The 11,847-nt window shown below is 52.0% G+C and overlaps 1 non-coding gene across 1 annotated transcript; it reads left to right on the top strand.

Moving 5' to 3' along the window:
* The first annotated feature begins 4,465 nt into the window (after positions 1-4,465).
* LOC131810682 (small nucleolar RNA SNORA73 family) lies at positions 4,466-4,648 on the top strand. The gene has a single exon (XR_009345662.1). It is a non-coding gene; the product is annotated as a small nucleolar RNA SNORA73 family (small nucleolar RNA).
* Positions 4,649-11,847: the final 7,199 nt, after the last annotated feature.

Here is an 11,847-nt window from a genome sequence, read left to right as displayed (position 1 = left end):
AGATCAAAAGCTTTTGCACAACAAAGGAAACAGTTAACAAAACCAAAAGACAACTGACAGAATGGGAGAAGATATTTGCAAACGACATATCAGATAAAGGGCTAGTGTCCAAAATCTATAAAGAGCTTAACAAACTCAACACCCAAAGAACAAATAACTCAGTGAAGAAATGGGCAGAGGACATGAACAGACATTTCTGCAAAGAAGACATCCAGATGGCCAATAGACACATGAAAAAAAATGCTCCACATCACTCGGCATCAGGGAAATACAAATCAAAACCACAATGAGATACCACCTCACACCAGTCAGAATGGCTAAAATTAACAAGTCAGGAAATGGCAGATGCTGGCGAGGATGTGGAGAAAGGGGAACCCTCCTACACTGTTGGTAGGAATGCAAGCTGGTGCAACCACTCTAAAAAACAGTGTGGAGGTTCCTCAAAAAACTGAAAATAGAGCTACCCTATGACCCAGCGATTGCACTACTGGGAATTTACCCTAAAGATACAAACGTGGTGCTCCAAAGGGGCACACGCACCCGAATGTTTATAGCAGCAATGTCCACAATAGCCAAACTATGAAAAGAACCTAGATGTCCATCAACAGATGAATGGATAAAGAAGAGGTGGTATATATATACAATGGAATATTATGCAGCCATCAAAAGAAATGAAATCTTGCCATTTGTGATGACGTGGATGGAACTAGAGGGTATTATGCTTAGTGAAATAAGTCAATCAGAGAAAGACAACTATCATATGATCTCCCTGATATGAGGAAGTGGAGATGTAACATGGAGGGTTTGGAGGGTAGGAAAAGAAAAAATGAAGGAAGATGGGATAGGGAGGGAGACAAACCATAAAAGACCCAATCTCAAAAAACAGACTGAGGGTTGCTGGGGGGAGGGGGTTCAGGAGAGGGTGGTGGGGTTATGGACATTGGGGAGGGTATGTGCTATGGTGAGTGCTGTGAAATGTGTAAACCTGGTGATTCACAGACCTGTACCCCAGGGGATAAAAATATATTATATGTTTGTAAAAAAAATTAAAAAATTAATAATAATAAAAAAAGAAAAGGCTGTCTTACCTGGCATCTCTCTTAAGACTTGACCACGCTCTCCCTATCCCAAACAAGAACAGTAATTCCCACCCCCATCCCTCCCCAACCCATCCCTCATCCATAACCAGAGAAAAATTTTCATTTGGAGAACACCAGCTTTTATTAGAGTCACTTGGGGGAAGGGTCTCCTTAGAGTCGGTTTGAGTGCTTGTTCTCGTTTCTGGGAGGGAGAAACCACAACACTGCCTGGAATTGTGGGACTTTTGCAGGGCTTCAGGGACTACTGGCCTAATTTAATACCCTGTTTGGAAATACAGTCCTCCCGACCAGGCGACAGGAAATGACTACACCTAGTTTGATCTTTGCAGAGTTAGCACGCAGGGGAAGAGGCATCTGAATCCTGGTTTTGCCACTTACTGGTTGAACTTGGGCCAGTTGCTTTGCCTCTCTGTGCTAGTTTTTTCATAAGTAAGATGAGGATACTAATAGTTTTTCTTCATCAAAGTGTTGTTAGGATTTGTTAATACACAAAAAGCATTAGGAACAGGGCGTCGCTGATAGTAAGTGCTAAATCAGGATTGGCCACTATTATTCAGTATAATTCTTAATTACTGGTTATGTGATCCCTAGAAGAGATCACAATTCCTCAATAAATGCTGGATATTATGACATTACATTATTATTCATCAATCCTCTCTTTTTACAAGATTATATTTATATATTTGACACAGAACGAGAAAACACAGAGAGAGCACAAGCAGGGGGAGTGGTAAAGGGAGGAGGAGAAGCAGGCTGCCCTGTGAGTGGGGAGCCTGAGGCAAGGCTCAGTTCTCTCACAGGGCTGGATCCCAGGACCCTGGGATCATGACCTGAGCCAAAGGCAGAGGCTCAACCAACTGAGCCACCCAGGTGCCTCTATCAGTGCTCTTCTAAGAAATAGTCCCCAACCACCTGAGATCCTAGAGGTGTTTCATTCACGTCTGTAGGTGTGTAACAAGACCATGATCATGAGAAGGAGAAAATGCAAGTCCTAGATTAAGGCCGTCATTAATTAAGTACTTAATTTGTGGTAGGCAGGGTAAAGAACGCTCTGCAGTGAATTCTCAATAGTAAATTCTCCCAGTGACCCCATGGTGTGGGTATTGTCCTCATCCTGTTTACACAGCATGAGGTTAAGAGAAGTTGGAAGGATTGCCCAAGTCACTGGTTGGTATGAACCTGGGCTGGGGACCGAGAGGGTGTGGCTCTGGGAACTTGACATTCACCTCTTAGCGCCACTGCCCCATCTCAGGAAACCGCAGCCCAGGCTTGGATACGCAAAGGATGGGGCAAGGTAAGGAGGGGAAGACCGATCGCGGGAGCAAACACAGGGCTGGGTCTGTGGAATGTCGCCGGCGGTCACACAGTGACACTGTGTTCACCATGACCAGCTGGCGCAGGAGGCATGGGGTGGGGGCACAAAGCCCAGCTGGCTAGGGTTGGGGGCAGCTCTCGGGAACAAAGGAAAGTGACTGTTCTCAAAGGAGCCAGAGTTTCCGCCATGACTCAGTCCCGACTATGCAAGGACACGTCGGCCCCCACCCAGCATGTTCCACGAGGCTTTGGGGTGATGGCTTTCATGACGCGCTTCTGGAATTCGAGTGTAACTCTGTCCTATCCTCCACCCGTCCTGCCTGCTTCAGCCGAGTTTTACCTTTGTACCTTCAATGCGGACGTGCAGAACAGTCATTCATTCATTCAGGGCCCGGTCACTGGACACCCATTTGCGTAGATATCTCGGAGCCGAATGACGGGATCGTATGGCAGGCGTCTCTTTACCTTTTTAAGAAATTGCCAGACTGTTTTCCAAGATGGTGTGGCATCCCGTCTCATTTTCTTTGTAGCGCGTACCAGTATCTGCAGATATGGCCTCTCCGTTTACTTATTTGTTGTTTCTTATCTGTCCCACCGGCCAGACTGGGTCTCGCATCCTCCGTGCTCAGCCCCGTGCCTGGCACATAGGAAGCACTCGGGGACTGAACCAGCACACACCCGCTGAACACGTATGTGCCCCCCCCCCCCCCGCTTCCTCCCATCACGGGCATCTGGAAGACCTGCCAGCGGCCCCCACCCCGGCTTGTCCCCAGGTGCCACGATAGTCAGGATCTTCCCAGGAGGCCACTCAAGTCAGTCCTGCTGGTTTTTGAAAGGCTCACCACTCTTTTCACTTCTCTAATTCTCATGGGGTAGGGTAGCAACTCCTGCTTTGTTGATGGAGAAATTGTTACAGTTTGGGTGACATGGCCAAAGTCACCATGGGCAAAGCTTGCATGGGAGCTGTGTACATAAAACATGCAGACCCCCTCAAAGTCTACCCGTGGATGCCCAGGATTCTGTGTCAGGCACAAGGCCTTTCCGTGGTACTGGAGATGAAAATAGGCATAGGTGCCAGCGTACGGCTAGGACAATGAGGAGCTCATTAAGGAGATACACCAGAAAGTCACTAGTAATGACCGGTTTTTAAACAGGCTTTTCTTGGGACATCTGGGTGGCACAGTCAGTTAAGCGTCTGCCTTCGGCTCAGGTCATGATCCCAGGGTCCTGGGATCGAGCCCCACATCGGCCTCTATGCTCAGCGGGGAGCCTGCTTCCTCCTACCTCTCTGCCTGCTGCTCTGCCTACTTGTGATCTCTGTCTGTCAAATAAATAAATAAAATCTTAAAAAAATATAAATAAACAGGCTTTCCTCAAATTCACTTGTGAAGTATGGGATGGGAAAAAAATGAAATCTCTTGAGAATGTTTTGAGAGATGATCTGCTTAATTAGGCATTGCAACATGGGAACCCTGGGAAGTGCCTTCCTCCCAGGAAGGAGGCAAAAGAAAAATTAAATTTCCTTACCACCTGCAGCCCACCGATAAATCCTTGAAACAGGCCGAGTGACTTCCCTCTAGGAACTCAGCTGCCCCGATGTTAATACTTTGCTAAGGGCAAAAGGCCATCTTATCCCGACCCCCAGGATCCTGTACGTCTACTTTAACCTATAAAAATTCCTTTGGAGAATTCCTTTATCTCTACCCCGCAAGACACGTGTTGGCAATCATCCCCCAAGCATCTGACCCACCGAGACACATCCAAAGGGTCTCACGACCAAGGGTTTACAGACAGTAATAAATGACCTTTTTCCAACAACAGCTAGCCCCCTCAGGATGCTAGAAACCTTGCTTCCAAAATTCCTTAGGGACTCCCGCTATCCCTAACCCCCTCCCAACTTGAGAGTATGTAGTGGGCCACTCCTCAGGACACTGGTGCAGCTCTTTCTGCCCAGGGGTCCTGTCTCTGTACCTTAGTAAGACCACCTTTTATGCACCCAAGACATTTGAAGAATTCGTTCTGAGCCGTTGGCTTCAAACCCTCATGTCTTTCCTGCATCCCCTGGACGCTGTCCCGACAGCAGAGGGGAGCACAGGGCTAAGCCCCACGACACACAATCCTTTTCCACAATGCTGGAGATGAAGCTGGGTCTTGAGTCTGCACCTACATACTCGTGTGGCTTCTCAGAGCTCTGGGGACAATGCCTGAGGGAACAAGCCATGCAGGAAACATCTAAAAAGAAAAAAGAAATAGAAATAAAAATAGAAAGGCTCCATCCCCAGTGTCTGGCAGCTTGGCCCCATTTACTCCTATTTGCCTCTAAATAAGCCAGAGAAGCTATGTTCCCCCTTCCAGGGGAAGCAAAGAAGTTAACCAGTCTCTGAGTTTTGTCCTACACCCCAAACACCTGGTAACACCTAAGAAGAGCCGGATCCCAAACACATCCCTGACATTAGCTTCCAGCAAACCTCGGCAGACACTGGCCTCAATATCCCCCTCCCTTCCATGATTTATAAGACACCACCTGTTAGGGGCGCCTGGGTGGCTCAGTGGGTTAAGCCTCTGCCTTTGGCTCCGGTCATGATTCAGGGTCCTGGGATTGAGCCCCGCATCGGGCTCTCTGCTCAGTGGGGAGCCTCCTTCCCTCCTCCTCTCTGCTGCTTCTCTGTCTGCCTCTCTGCGTACTTGTGATCTCTGTCTGTCAAATAAATAAAATCTTAAAAAAAAAAAAAAAAAGATACCACCTGTGACTCACCACCACTTGTCTTTTATCTGACCTTACCCTGGACTCCCAAAGGAACACGTACCCCAGACTCCTTTCCAGCAGAAACCCCTAACCCCAGCTGACGACAAGGCTCATTCTCTTTTCCAGGTCTCCCAGACTCTCCGTCCACTGCACGTGGTCACTCACGCTATTCATTAAACTCTGTGGTCACTTCCTCTGGTGCACGTTTTCTCTTCATCCTGCACAAAGCCAAGGACCCTCTTGGTGGGTCCTGCGGGACCTCCCATTCTGGGATGCTCAAGACGCAGCTCGCCTGCATCACAAGCACTGTCCCCTCTCTTTCCCCGGCTTGCTGGTGTCCTTTGGGGAAAGGGGTGCTTTTGGATCCCTGCCTTGCCCCCTCCTAGCAAAGTGATTTGGGCAAATTAGGGATCCACACAGAGCCCCAGGATGACTGTTGGGGTCACGTGGGATGCTTTACAAAGGATGCTCGGCCCAGCTCCTGGCGCTTCATAAATGCTCAGTAGGCAGAGAGATGTCCTTTCCACAGCATCTTGCTCCATCTCCCAGCAGGTCCTGGCCCTCGATCAATGGATAAATGCCAGGCAGACCCCTTCGATGGAGAGAAGATGCCCTTCCCCCCTTTCCTATTAGCAGAGACTCCGCGGTTCACCCCGACGCCTCACCCCCACCCCCAGAGCAGCCACTTTGTATCTATGTCATTTCATCTGTCACTGAGTCCCTCTGAATTTTGACAATGAAAACAGTGATCATCAGTCCGCGGGGTGGCGGGGGGTGGTGCTGCGTGAGGCACAAGGAGGCACCGAATATGAAAAGGTTTTGAGAAGGTTTCCCACCCTCCAACCCGCGGCCTTTGATTCTCAGCGCCCTTGGAGGCCCACAATCATGACGGGGCCCAGCCACGTCCTTTCCCGAGTGGGCAAATCAAGCTGGAAGAAAGACAGCCGAGAACATCACCTAAACACTGTGTCGGAAAGTCACACGCGCCTGCCGGAGAGCAGGGCCCCGGCAGGAAGTGCATCAGAGAAGGGCCTGGAAGCAGACCCAGAGCCATGTCCCCTGCTGACACAGGGCTTGTTTCTGGGGTTTGACCTGGAGACCTGTCCTCCAATGTTTGTGGCAGCTTGTCTCTAACCCGCTGGCTCTGTTTCTTGACCTAAGGTCTAGTGGGGTTGCAGGGAAGGCCTGCGAGTTTTGTTGGTTGGTGTTGGCCTTTGGATCCGTGGCTGTGGTCTTCCTTTTTCCGAAGGCCAGCTGCCCTGAGCAGACAGCAGGGCACGGGGGCAGGAGCTGATGGAACAGAAAGGAACCCTCTGGGATTGGGGTTGGGGTGACTCTCTCGGGCTCCCAGGCTTCATTCCCTGTCCTTCAACCCAGTCTCTAGTGGATGCCAAGATCCCGAAAGTATCAAATGCCATATAACTCATCAGGAAAGTCACCGCGTCCCCAGCACCATTCACGCAGGGCCAGGAGAGAGACACGATCCTGGGGCAGCCCCGGGCCCAGAGGGAGCTGGGGTGGACGAACCTGCTACTTCTCTTTTCCTGGTTTTCTGGAGGTGCCTGGACATTGCCAGGGGGTGGGAGAGATCTCCTTTCTAGAGGACACTTCTGTTTTTATGTTTGATTAAAACACAGGGGGAAGGTGGTAGGGGCTGATTCTGATGTATTTGTTCCAGGGGTGCAGAATTCGAACTTCTAGCAGCACCCATGGCTGACTTTCATAGGTTCTAGTCAGGCTCCTTGAAGACTCTCCCTTGAGCTTTAAAACGAGACCGTAATTCCCAATGTCCCTGTGGCCTGGTCACCTCATCGGGGTCCTCTGAACATGGCTGCAGGGTGAGCCCCGTCCTGTCCTCACCGGACACTCTGTGATATTACCCCGACCCCACAGAGGCCCGCAGCTCATGGCAGGCGTCAGAGAACATGTCAGAATGCCCCGTGGAGCTCTTGGTGAGCGTGGAAGAGGCAGAAAACAAAGGTTGTGTGAGATGCCAGCTACAGGGAAGGCAGCCAGAAGAAGCTGTTGCCAGGACACCCCTTCCACACCCTGTACCTGTCAACCCCATGGTCTACACTCCAGCAACCCTCTTTATGTCATTGTGTGTGTGTGTGCGCGCGTGCATGTGTGTGTGCGCGTGTGTGTGTGTGTGTGTGCGCGCGCGCGCGTGCCCAGGTTCTCATTAACTACGTACCTCTGCCTCCTACCACCTGTCCCAGATCTGTCGGTCTGTCCTGAGTTCAGGCTGCCACCTTTTTTCTGTCAGGCTTCCCATCTCTCCACGTGCTTGGAGCTGGAATTTCAAGGGAGGCATCTGAGGGGTGTGGTTATACCTTAGTGATCGCTCAGATACACAAGCAAGGCCAGTTATGGCCCCGGGCCCTGCAGCCCCCAAGATGCCTATCTGCCGTGGGCCTTTATCCTGCTGTTTACTTCCACACCCTTCTGCTGGGCCGGCTCAGTGCTGAGGGCTTTCGGGTCCAGGTCTGCGACAGGCTCCTTGAGGTCTCACATTCCTCGCTGGGGGACAGTAGGGGAGCCTGCGCCCAGGTGTGTGGCGGGGTGCGGGGGGAGACACAAGAGCAGAATGGGGAAGTGGGTTCAGGCAGGGTACCTCCACAGGTTCCACCCTCTGGAAGCCCCAGAGAGGGGCCTCAACCCGAGGGGCTTTCTAGAAGGCGGCCTGGTGAGTGCATGATCTCTGGTTCTGGCAACTCAGGGCTGGAGCTTGCCCAGCAGAACTCCTGTCCCCTTGGTGACTCCAAATGCACCGAGAAGCTCCTATGACCTGGGTGTGCGTGGGGGGGACAGTGGGGGACAAGGAGGACTGGTGACCAACTCCTAGTAGGTGCTCAGCAAACTTGTGGCATATGAGAGGCAGCATGACCTTGGTGAACACGTTCAGGTTTTGGAGTCAGAGAGACCTGGCTGAGGTTCCGGGTGCTGCCACTAACCAGCTACACTACTTTGGACAACTGACCTTTATTTCTCGATGCTTCATTGGCCTGCTCTGAAAAGGGGGCTCTGCAAATTTCTAGCTACACAAGAGGAGGGTGCCTCTGGTCGTGGGCCCAGCTCCATAAATGAGCTCATGGTTGTGTTTGGATGAATGTATTCCCTCTCTCACCATGCACTCCGCTTTGTGCCAGGCACTGACACAAGGTCAAGGCTGGGGCATGGAGAGACCATTGAGGACCACAATGTCCAGAGATGACCGACCGGCTTGCCCCACTGGATGGACCAGTCCCCGGTGTGGTCCCCCAGGCACAAATATGTAGGTTTCAGGATACGCCATCATGGAGGGGTCGGAGGTAGGGACAGGAGTGCCTCTGTTTTGCCACTTGCTTATCCAAGTGTCCGTCATCCACCTGACCCCACCCCATGCCCACCAGGAGTTCATGTCCTGACACTAGGACACGTGTGCCCACTTACATGACAGATGACGGTCACTGCTGCCACTTGAGACTCAAGCTGACAAAGGAGAGAGAAAGCCCAGAACTTCAGGACACACCAAAGACAACTCTGCCATGTGCCCCCAGGCGGTGATCCAGAACTGGGGAGCTGAACCTGAGAGGCCCCTCTGGGATGTGATTTTCTGTCTCATCTTGGCCAGCTGGAGTATGTGAGGATTTAATTGCCCATGAATCTGAGTGCTGCTGTGATGGCATTTTGCAGATTTGTTCAACATCTACAAGCAACTGACTTCAAGTAAATGAGAGTACCCTCCATCATGTGGGTGGGCCTCGCCCAATCAGTTGATGCCATTAAAAGCAAAAGCTGAGGCCTCAGAGATGTGGTCTGGAGACTATAGTACCAATTCCTGCCGGCCGGCGGGCCTGCCCTATGGATTTCAGACTTACTAGCCCTTGCCATAATGTGAGCCAGTTCCTTAAAACAAATCTGTATAAATATTTATCGAGAGAAGAGATCATACAAATACACAGACATATTTAAAGATAGATAAATACAAATTCCATTGGTTCTGTTTCTCTGGAGAACCCTGGCTGATACACCCCCAGTCCAGCTACCCGATCCCCTGAGTGCAGCACCCAGGCCGCCAGCAGAGAAATCCCTGTGGCCTTGGGTTCGACTGACCTTGACTCCTCCCTGGCAACTGCTCTGACCTTCATGAGTAGAGAGGGATTTGAGTTGACGTCCCAGGACAGAACAGTTTTTAAAAGTCTAGCATACCTTTCTGCAAAACGTGTTACCCAGGAGTCAGCAGTATAGCGTAGGGGGTTGGCGAACTACGGATCATGGGCAGATCCAGCCTGTCGCCCTTCTGTGTGAATAAAATTTTACCGGAACACACCCGTGCTCTGTCATTTGTGCGTATCCATTTCCAGTGTTGTCTGACTGCCGTGCACTACGATGGCAGAGCTGAGCAGCTGGGCCAGCAAGGGAAGGACTCTTGAGGCTCCTATGAAAGGAGGCTTCTGGGCTCCGTTCCCTAGAACCATCCCTCAGCGAGAGGCTCACCAACCACCTGGAGGCCTGAGTGGGGAGGAAAGTGAGTTCTCAGGAAGGTTTGAGGATGCAGTTCTCAAACCTAGGGCAGGGGGCTCATCAAACATGCAGCTTGCCAAGCCGCATCCTTAGAGATTCTGAGTCATAGGCACGGGAGCTTGGAAATTTGGGTTTTCTCCCCCAGAGAATCCTGTTGCTGGGAATCCTCGGCCTGTGTTTTGGGACACCCAGGATTCCCAACCATCCAGGCTGCAGAATCTGGTCCATCAGTGGTGTCTGGGCTGGGAGATTCCCACAGGGACAACAGGCCCTTAAGGGCCTCCCATGTCTGTGGTCACCCTGGCCCGCAGGAGAGTCTGGGCCCTGGCTTGGCTTTAGAACGTGGAGCCACTCAGAGCCATAACACAGCTTCATTCTGTATTACAGTCAGCCAGGCCTAGCAGGGCCTGGTCAGCAGAGATAAGAGATGGACTTCCTGGTGCTAAGCCAGCCTCCCCACCCACCCCACTGCCAATGCATGCCCTTTCCCAAGACGGCATCTGAGCCTGCCCAGGCCCCAGCGGCGTCAGCTGGCGGCACTCTGTTCCTCCCCATCCTGCTGAAGGTGGCGTCTGCTTTTCTCTGCACGTGGCCGCCCAGGTCCCGAATGAGGCGAGCCTGCTGGGACTAGTCTTGTCATCTCTTTGGGACTTCAGCTGCCCCAACCCTAAAATGGAGAGGGAGGTCAAGATAGGGAATTCTCACCAAGAGCTCTGGTTGAAGGAGAAGGATGAGGGCCAGGTGAGGATAGAGACTCTGACTGGTTTACGGCCGAGCTCAGAGCAAACGCTCCAAGATGTGGCGGAGGAAACACTAGGCTTAGGGTCCCCTCCAAATGCCCTAAGCGTGTTCCCCACCTGCACGCACAGATCATCTCTGGGAGAGGCAGACAGAAACACGAAGGCAGCTAATTAACCATCAGCTCTTTATTTACAGCTCAAGAGAACACATGCAACACGCCGTCACAGGACTACAAGGGCATAGCACCCCCCTCCCCCTGCTGCCCCACACTTTATAGAAAAAGTTCCCAAGAGTCAGAAAACCCAATGACTGCGGTGAGGCCAGTCCAGGGGCTCCACCTGATTTCCCCTGAAAACAGACCACTTCCAGCCCAGGGGGCAGGGTCCTAGAGCCTGGGAGTCGGTCACTGCTGGTTATTAACCAGGCAAACTCGATCTCAGATTTGCCAACTCACACCTGAAGGTAAAGTCCCTGACCATCCAACTTTTCTGTTTCCTCTTAGGAATCCTAGACCTGGGTCTCTCAAACTTGATTGTGCCCAAGAACGGCCTGGGGACTCGGTAAAATGCAGGTGGCTGCACCCCACATTCTGGTTCAGCAGATCGGGGTCGGGGCCTGGGACCTGGCACTCCTGCTGAACTCCCCAGTGACGCCCTCTCTGCTGCTGGTCCAGGAGCACACTCTGTGGGAGGAGGGACTAGGAAGCCTTGTGCACCCAGAAGAAACTGGATCAGACTACCTGTCCTGACTTAGAATTCAGAAAACACGCTCCCTGCAATGAAATTCCTTGGTTTTGCAAATCAATTCCTGCTGCCCCCTCCCTGACACACACACACACACACACACACACACACACACACACACAGGCACACATGCACTCCTGTCCCCCGTGAGAGGAAAGGTCCCCCCAGAGGTGATGGTGCCAGACCCACAAAGTCCTACATGGTTTGCTTTCCTGGCTCCTTCAGTGTCCCTCCCAGCCCCCACTTTCCCCGCTGTTCTGTTGTCTTATAAACATGTTCCTTGCAGTTCTGACTCTCCTGCTGCAAGACAGACCCCATCCCAGGGAGCTGGGCGCCCACCCTCTCAGGAGTAGATTTGATTGGGTGGGGTGAATATGGCTTCGAGCAAGGATCCATCTCAGCGGTGGAAGGGGGTCGTGGCTTTGGGATTTGACTTGTGGTTCCGTCACCCCTCAAGGGGCAAGCAAAGCTGTCACTTTCCCATGAGGCTCGGCTCTCATGTCCTGTGCCCCTCAGCCCGTTCCCAGCAGGCTTGGGAGCGGCTCTTGACATGGCCGGACCAATCCCAAAAAGGAGTCCCATGGGAACCAAGCAAAACTCTGGGGAATGGTGTGCGACTCCGCAGAAGGAATGCAGGAGGACACAGGCCGCCCGCCCAGCAGCTACTGGTTTCCACTTGGTCTCCTGCTCAGCTCTC

The sequence above is a fragment of the Mustela lutreola genome, chromosome 10 (genome assembly GCF_030435805.1).
Source record: "Mustela lutreola isolate mMusLut2 chromosome 10, mMusLut2.pri, whole genome shotgun sequence".
In the NCBI taxonomy this organism is placed as follows: domain Eukaryota; kingdom Metazoa; phylum Chordata; class Mammalia; order Carnivora; family Mustelidae; genus Mustela; species Mustela lutreola.
This window is presented reverse-complemented; position numbering and strand designations above follow the sequence as displayed.